General features: G+C 39.6%; 1 protein-coding gene across 6 annotated transcripts in view; it reads left to right on the top strand.

Annotated features, from left to right (window-relative positions):
- UBE2E3 (ubiquitin conjugating enzyme E2 E3) overlaps positions 1–8,044 on the top strand; it is a 61,062-nt gene that overhangs the window by 45,576 nt on the left and 7,442 nt on the right. The window lies entirely within an intron of this gene.

Here is an 8,044-nt window from a genome sequence, read left to right as displayed (position 1 = left end):
ATGTCTTTGTGTATGAAGTGAGAAGGGTCAATTTTATTTTTGAGAAATAGAGCCTTTTACTAGTTACAGAGGCTTCTGTCAGACTTCTGTGATTTCAAGTTAGCTATCCTACACAGGGAGCTATGGCACTACTTTTTCCTGTTTTGTTAGTCTGTACGGCCTTTGATGTGGAAATGAATGGAGGCAAGAGGGAGGAGGTATTTAAAAGGAATAATAGAATTACATTAGGAAGAAAGTATATTCTGGATGGTTAGAAAGGCTGAACTGTGAGCTGACTTAGAAGATGACAATACAGGCTTCTTTTGAGGGAAAATATTCAGTGCTTGCTATTTAAGAGCATGGATATAGGGCAGCATTCAGGAAGTTAGAGTGAAACAACTAAAAGCATAAGACTACTATGCATATGTTAAAAGGTAATTAGATCTCTAAGTGGATGCTCCTTACACGGAGTATTAATGCGTTTCAGTGTAGGCAGGCTATCTTGACTGGCTGTTTTTCTCCTCCGTGTGTGGGCAAGCTGTAACTTCATTGCTGAATTTGAAAGCTGATTTCTGAAGAGGGAAAAGGGCAGCAATATTCCTGTGAAGTAGTAAAGAAGCCCAATCCTTCACATGCCAGGAGGAGGAGGCAATGCCACACTGACACCAGAGCATTGGGTGCTCGTTTGGACGGGTGGCTGCAGCAAGTGTGACTTCCCAGCAATTCTCTCTCACTTGATCCTTCCTGAAGTCGCTTTGCAATGTTAGAAAAAAAGTTCTTCCATGGCATTGACACCAATCCTAGAGTTTGCCTTTAGACTTGAATTGTTAGACTGTGACAATTCTCTAATGAACTAATGTGCTTTCTTTGTTCAAAGACACTGTTTATAGGTAGAATTCTTTTGAACTTTTGGCCAAAGATACATTTCTTAAGAAAGAAAATAGATCCACAGAGATTATGTGGGAAAAAAAAAATAAATACATTGGTCAGTATTTGAAATTGCTTAACTGTGAGGTATTTGGGGCAGACAGCTGGGGACTTCATTTTTAACAGCTTTAATTGACTTGCAGCCTCAGTCTGTTGAAAATTTCCCAGTTATTGTTCATAGGCATGAACCTCTGTAAGCTGACTACATTTTTAAAGCCAGTTGTATTTTTAGATCAATTAGGTCCTGTAGTGGAATTGATTGTTTTAACTGTTCTTTCTTCCTAGGTCTAAGGTGTGTGTGTAAGGATGTTGAGAATAATACATTTTCATTTTTGACAAAGTTTTATTGAAAGTACTGTTAGGAAATCCTAAACTTGATTCCTCAGTGTCACTTAACCTCCTGACTTGGAAATTTTGCAGTGAATGATGGGAGTTGAGTGATGTGTGATATATGTGGGTGCCACAGAATTATTGAATGAGATACTAATAGTATGGTCTCAGTCCAGCATGTAAGGGAATATTCTAGGATTTGGGAGATTTACCCTGCAGTCATACTCTGCAGACTTTCTGGATGAAATAAGGCAAACGATCCTGTGTCTGGTGCCTCAATTTTGTGTGTTTGTGGGTAGACACCTTAAACTATGGCTGTATGAGTCCTCAGGTACTGTATGATTCTTTCAGTATGGATTGCTAGCATCAGGTTGGATGGAGGCTATAATACATTACAAAAAAAATACAAGTGTATACCAGATGAGTTTTGTTTGTGTTAGGGAGTTAAGAAGGATCCTGTCTCACGGAAGATGAGCAAAATTTGCCATGTTTCCTAAATACTGATTCATCAGTAAGAAATTCTGAGTGGAAGGAAAATTTGAACTATACTTGGTAGACTAATTTCTTTGGCAAAGTGATTTGACCTTAGTACAAACTGAGCTTTATACCAATAGGAAGAAAATAGCACACATTTTACCACTAGTGCTGCTAGTGTTTCAGTTGTGATGACAGGGAGCTCGTCTTTTATTTTATTCTAAACTATGAATTTATTATGAACACATGTTGAAATAGCAGATAATGTTTCCCTTTACTGACTGGCCTGCTCTATGTTTTAGTAGGGAGTATGGGTAGTATTTGTGGTGTATGCATGTGAAAAGGAGTTCCATGCAGATTTCAAGATGTTTAAAATAAACCTAACATTCAGCACAGACTTCTTCATGCCATTGAGCCCTGTTATGTCTCTCTTTTTTAAAAAAACTAGTCTTATTTAGAAAACTTTCTATATATTGCCTGCATAGTAGGTATTTATTTACACCTCCTCTGCCAAGAGCATGGACAGAATCAATCCAATAAATTTTGTTACCTGGTTTAAACCCAGTAATTCTGTTTTAGTTTATCAAACTTCATTCTGGGGATAGTTATTTTTCAAAACAAAAGGTGTGGGAATTTGACCTCTGTAAGTGGCTGTGTTTGTTCTGGAAAATGGAGGGAACCTGAGTAGGCTTCTAACAGCAGCAAGAAAGGTCCTAGGAACTATCAGGAATACAAATAGGAAAGTAAAGTTGAGCTATTGTAGCAATTAACTAGTTTAATGAGGTTTTTGGCGTTGGAAAAACTATCTACTTTCCGAAATGCATTACTTGAGGTATAACATCTGTGATGGAATTATCCAACGATTTGTTATCCATCTTTCTTTAGTAACAGCAGTGTATATTCTTCTACAATGGCAAGTTTAGCACTGGAGGTTTTAATAGTCTAAAACACAACAGTCTGGCATCTTTCTCTTTAGGGTGATTAATAGCTGATCTGTACTCTGTTTTAGATTCCCCTAACAGTATGATTTGATGTGAACCAAGTAGGAGCACATGATTACATTTTAACCCGGCCATGCAATCAGAACTTTATGCTCTTTATGCTGGCAGCAGGAGGACAAATGATACCTGAGCAGGCATAAAGCCTGGTGCTGCAAAGCGAATCCATTGACCTTTTTGGAACGTGTGGTTTGGCAAAGTTGGTTGACGTTGGATCAGTTCTTTCCTCTGAGTAGCCACACTGCTTTTGATCTGGTAGTAGGAGCTCTAAAGTTGGATTTACTGTTGCATCGAACCATGGCCTCAGGCACAAGTTCTGTGCTGCTTCACAACCAGCGGAATTAGCAGGGGATCCCTAAGTTAAAAATAGGCTTTTCTAGCAGTAATTTCTAGACTTCAGTCTTAAGGGCATGATAGACTTTAAGGACGTGACAGAAGCAAAGGTTTGTACAGTGAACTAGACTCCATGTATCTTCAGTTACGTGGAGCCTCTATGGATTGTTAGAAGCAGTAAATAACCTTTTTCAGCAAACAGGTGTAACAGTTCAGTGGCAGATAAAATAATAAAGGTTATAGCTATATAAAGAACACAATAGACTGGAACTTCTTCTGTGTAAGAAATTGCACGTAACCTGGGAGCCTTAATAATAGTGAGTACCTTATCAAAAAGCAATATAAATGGGAATTTCATATATTGCTGTAGACAACCCACATGTGTCCTACCCTAGCAAAATACTGTAATCCAAAAATTAGGGTTATATTTGAGGCTCTTGCTAATGAAAACAGTACACTTTCTGTGCATACAGGATGTACTGCTCAGATGCTGGAAGAACAGGTGCTAAGGCACTGGCACTGATCTTACGAATGCTTGAGAATAAATACTCCAGAAAGCCTTGTAAACTAGGCATTGAAAAACAAAGAAAATGGAAATTGTTGTCCGTGCTTGTTAGTTTTTTAAGATACTTAAAAACAGTACTAGAAGCCACAAAAGTATGCCTTTTAATTAACGTTCATTTAATTTGTTGTGCACTGTAAACAACACAAAGGAGAACCTCCAAAACTGGGAAAAGAGGATTAAGAAAAATGCTAATGGACAAATATTCTTCAAAATGTTGAAAATATCAAAGCAGGCAAATAATCTGAGCAACAACAAAATGACATCTTTCCATTCCCATGTTTAACATTAAAATGTAGCTACTGGTATGTGATTTGTGCTCTCTCCAGGCTTCACAGAGTAATGCTATGAACTGCGCTTGCACTAGACAGAGATCCTCTGATTCCTTATGAGATTTTTTATTTTATTTTATTTTATTTTTCTCTGAATTACCAGCAGCATGGCAGGGTGTATCTAGATAAAAACCTAGTGCAGTACAAGGTAGTGTATGAATACAGTGCTAGACAACCCTTTCTCACTGCATGGAGGTTGAGGAAGGTTTTCAAATGTACCGAGCCTGGAGGTTTGAGTTAGGAGCTGAGTTCCACATACGGTCAGGGAAAAGCAGATGTCACCGGAGGGAGATGGTGAACCTGTACATTAGGGCGTATCTGGATGCTCTTTGTAAATTTCAGTTCCTGAAGCTGCATTGTAGATTTTGCAAATCTCAGTATGTAGATTTATGAAGTGGATTTTTCAAGTACATAGTTGCAGAGCATATTTAAGTGCAACAATTGTTCTTTAGTATCTTCACTTGAATTAAGGAAAAAACAAAAAAGTTATCTTACTCCTTTTGTAAGTAAGCACTGCCTGTACTTACATTGCTGTATAATTTATAGTTAAACCATTGCAACAGACTCACTGTGGCTGAGCAGTCTGTGAAGAGCTTAAGAATTTTTACTTTTGCTGAGTCTTATCTTAAGATAAGAGTTTGAGGAGGCTGCAGCAGGGGCTCCTTTTCCTTACATAGCTCTCACTCCATGCACCCAACTTTGTTTAATTTGTTAGTGGCTGTCTACCTGGGGAGCCTGAGGAATCTGTAATGGTGGAACCTTTGAAAGGCAGACGCAGAAATACTCAGTCATTCAGAATTTAGTCATCCTCGAGTCAGTCACTCCTCTGCCAGAGCTTTGTGATACATCAGGATTTGCACATGCTGGGGGTCTCCCACTTCAGTCTGTGCTGTGGCTGCCAGGCACCCCTGATGGTCATAGACCAGGTTCTTTTGTTCTGTGGTACCAACCATGTTTCTCGTAATTTTGCTATCCGGAAGCTCCCTACAGAAACAGTTTTTATCCCTTCAGTTATGTCCTATTACAGACCCAAATTGTTTCTCATAATAAAGCATAATACGGACTCAACATCAAATCTAGCTAAATTACATTTTCCTTCACCCTCTTTCCTTGTAATTATCACAGCCTCAGTGCTATGAAGTTACATTCTGTCACCAAATTTGGAGCACTGTGTTTTAGAAGAGTGCTGTTGACAGTCAAAGCGCAGTTAGTGAGTACAGAAAGCAGCATGCTACTAGCATCATGCAGATTGGAAATTTCTTGTCCTACTTTCTCATCCTGCAGCTGGTTCCATATGGGCAGCCTTAATGCATTTTGATTTAGTGAATTGTAACAAATGCTGAATTCTGATTTCCGTAACCACCCTGTCAGGAGTCTAACAGACTCCTTACTGGTATAAATGCTGCTGCATCTGTCTGGATGCTCATAGCACTGTGCTGGAAAAGCCATTCTTCATCTTCGTGAAACCTGAGAGTCAGGGTTCAGTAGTGTTAGGTTTAAAGGACCTGGTGTGACCCCATAGGCCCCTAGAGTTTAACCTCACATCTTCTCAAATTCGCCTTCTGAAGTCACACTCGTAAATTAAATCTGTTCAGCTGACTAGCTTGGATGGAGTGCTGTTATAAATCCTTTGTCTTATCTTGATCAGGTATAGATCCCTCAGTGAAGCACATAATGAATATTTGCTTAGGAAGCAGATGTAGCTGGTTAACTTTATTCTGTCAATTTGTCTACTTTAAAAAAAAATCAATGCAGCTTCTATGTATTAAGTAGAAAGTCCTTAATTTTGTAAAGAATATTTTGTCATTTAATTTGCTGTGTTATTTTGTCTGATATTTTTTAGCCTGTATTTAAAGAAAGAAATTAATTGACTGCTTCTTTTGTTGAGAATATACTGATGGTCCCTTTATGGAATTTGTGATCTTCTGTAGCTAATTTCGGAGGACAGCAGGCTGGTAAGCAGTCAACTGAATGTGTGCTGTGTAGCCAAAACATTTAAGTCATCATCAGATCTGTTGCTCCATTAGGATTTCATATTTTAAAGGGCAGACTGGAAGAAGATGCTTTGTCAATATTGATTCATCTGGGGGAGTCACAAGGAACTGGGTCTTCCAGTGATGAAAAAAACAGGAAAGGAAAATGTCGTATTCCCCATCACAGTGCTCTGCCCTGTGTGGCAGACAGTGAGAGAGACTTCTAGGCTGTCACTCACCTCGAGTGTAAAGATTTAAGGTGAGATACTTGAAGCCTATGCTTGCAATAGGAGAGCGAGTGTCTGAAATAGCAGGAGAACTTCCAGGAATAAAGAGCTCAAATACAGTTGCTAGAAGCACTTCTTGTACCAGCCTCTTCAGTGCCCCCAGAAGGAAGAGAGTACTTTTTCTGGATGTGAAGCATCAGTGAAATAGGAAACTGTCAACAGCGTGATGCTTCCTCATTCCCAGCTTTCAGCCCAGGGCTTTACCTGCCCTCCACAGGAAGGGATGAGCTGGGCTTGCACCAAGGAGTGGCAGTTCTCTCCGTGTGGCTTTCAGCAGTGCCCAGGCAATGCTCTGCAGTGGCAGAGAGTCAAGGCGCTGGTCCCAGCAGGGCTGCAGTGCTGGGGGTGTGAGCGGGGCATTGCTGGAGCCCGGGCTGCCCATCTGCTCTGCTCAGCGCTTGTCCATGTCGGAGTAACCCCACGCTCCTGTCGTCAGGGAAGTCGCTGCAGAGGCTGAGGCAGCTCTGAATGGCTCTGCTCTGTTTTGCCGAGCCTTAGAGAGGTTCTGAGAGAAACAAGTGCTGTTGTGTTTGCTTCCTGAAGAGATTACCTTGGTATGTATACAAAACACAAAGTAGTCTGCGGCTGTCTGAATGTGGTCCGGAGTGGAAATACACAAGTAGTAGAAGCCAAGTGTGGTGTCTTGCCTCTGCTCTTTAATCTCTTGTCTCCACATGCCAGTAATATTGTAATTGCTGGGATTTGGGGGTTCTTAATGAAGCAGGTTTATCTTTAATACTACTGGAAATAAGACACCACTTCAGCAGTTAAATAGAAATTTCACAAACCTCAATCAGGTGTAATGAAATTGTTCAATTTAACAATTTTCTCCTTTATCTGAGTGCGTTTATTGTTACCGCTTTGTATTATTACTTTTGACATTGCAGCAATCTTTTCTCAGTAGCAAGTTGAACACAGCGTTTTCTTCCTCTTACAAGGAGAAGAATCCCCCTTCTCACATTATAGCCTGATCCTTTTATATATTACTAGTCACAGCACAGAAGGGGACAGCAGATAGTAACAGGCAGAGAGTTATTGCACTTAGCTTCTGGCTATTAACTGATAGATGCCCTTGTTCTGACTGGGTGAGTGATTACCAGATAGTTTGGCACCGGCCCGGATGCTATAGCTGCACTTAATTGTGACTGATTCATTGGGCTGAAATATGTCACTAATTTAACTCAGCTATTTCATTAATCTGATTGAACTGCATCCAGCCGTTAGAGGTGTATGAAAGAAAGGTATCTGACACACGAGGCAAGAACAGTAACCTCTGTATTAAACTATAAAACAGTCATTAGGACATCTAATGCCGAAACTGAATTGCTCCATAGAAACTTGGTTTCCAAGCATACTACTAATTAGCTATAAGCTTGATGAATGTCAAGAATTAATTAAAACATTTCAGTAGCCTATGTGGGTTTTAAATATTGTTATTATTGCCCCAATATTTTCAGTTCGTACACTAATTGTTTTTTAGAGAGCATACATGGAATTACCTTCTGGAGTGACTGAGGGTACAAATGGTTCATTATGTCATTGAAGGTGCACCTCCTTGCCTCTGATTTTCCCTTCTTTCCTAAATTGTATCTACAGTTTTTCTTCCACTTTTGTGCATGAATTGCACATAGAAAGGTAAGATCTGTGGTTTTGGACCCAAGCTTTATTTTGAAAGCACTTTTAGTCTTTCTTTCTTAGCTGTACTCTGGAGGCCAGCACATTGTTGTTACCTACTTTCATTTTGGCAACAGGAAAATAGCTATGGTTCCATCAAATGATTTTTTGTTTTTAATTAAATAGGATGTCAGCCAAAATCCATGATTATTTTTACCCTGATAATAAAAGGCCT

The sequence above is a fragment of the Anser brachyrhynchus genome (genome assembly GCF_964034855.1).
Source record: "Anser brachyrhynchus genome assembly, chromosome: 7".
In the NCBI taxonomy this organism is placed as follows: Eukaryota; Metazoa; Chordata; class Aves; order Anseriformes; family Anatidae; genus Anser; species Anser brachyrhynchus.
The sequence above is the reverse complement of the archived record's forward strand: the minus strand, read 5'-3'. Positions and strand labels throughout refer to the sequence as shown.